This window comes from Condylura cristata, unplaced genomic scaffold (genome assembly GCF_000260355.1).
Source record: "Condylura cristata isolate star-nosed mole 26May11 unplaced genomic scaffold, ConCri1.0 scaffold00021, whole genome shotgun sequence".
NCBI lineage: Eukaryota > Metazoa > Chordata > Mammalia > Eulipotyphla > Talpidae > Condylura > Condylura cristata.
This window is the reverse complement of record NW_004567122.1, coordinates 27,072,544-27,073,563: the sequence shown is the minus strand read 5'-3', so window position 1 is coordinate 27,073,563 and position 1,020 is coordinate 27,072,544.

Sequence of the window (1,020 nt, the reverse complement as noted above, 5' to 3'; positions counted from 1 at the left end):
GGGGTAGCAACTCAGCTTTGATTAAATCTTCATATACGCTGTAATCATAATGGGCTGCCATTTAAATAATTTAGCCAATCACACTAATGACCTGCTTTAAACCAATGGCTTCCATTCAAATTTGGCACATCAACATATACTAGTTGTATTATATCGATTTTATCACAACTTCTTATAATAGTCATCAGTGTATTTCTAATTCAGGAAGTGAAGTTTAAAATACTTATTATCTTAATGGATTATGGAATCTGACAAGAACTGTCAACTTTCCCTATACATTTTTGACAAACTCGTCTTCCTTTTATGACTTCTGTAATGACCCTTCTGTCAACCTCTGATTAACACGAACAACTCGATCCAGCAAAGTTACAAAGTTTGATAGGAGGAGGGAATCAAGGAATCAAACAGCACTGGAATCTGTGTCCCTAATACTGCAGGGAGCACTGCCCCTCAGAATGCCAGGTGAGAATTGCTTACTGTACAGCGATGCCCTGTGACCCCTTGTGTAAAATGTTCCAGCTAAGTGTAATTAGAAGTCACTGTGAGACATGTATCAATAATCTAATATCAAGATGAAATACAAATGCCAACCCCCTCAAATATAAATGGATCAAATTAGATAATGATGTCTGAGTAGAGTAAGTATTGCTTCAGAGAAAGGGACGACTGATTAATGAACATCCTACAGTGTCATCTGAAAGCAGGGTAACATCTGACCTCAGACACTCTGGCTCAATTCAGCTGTGTGTCTTTGCATTCACATTTAACATGATTTCCAGAAAATTGGAAAAAGTATTCGAGATACTGCTTCAATAATTGGATAAGCAGTTAAGCTTAAATTTGGAGAGGAGATTAAAGAAATGCAAACATTTTATATTCACTTAAGCCTCAATTATTCTCCTAAAACTTTAAGTAAGCAAAGCTCTAATGCTCTTTCTGGTATGAATTTTTAAATGAGCTCTGTGTATGTGTGTGATCCATGTTCACTAATGGAAAAAAGAAAAGAACAAAATACAAGAT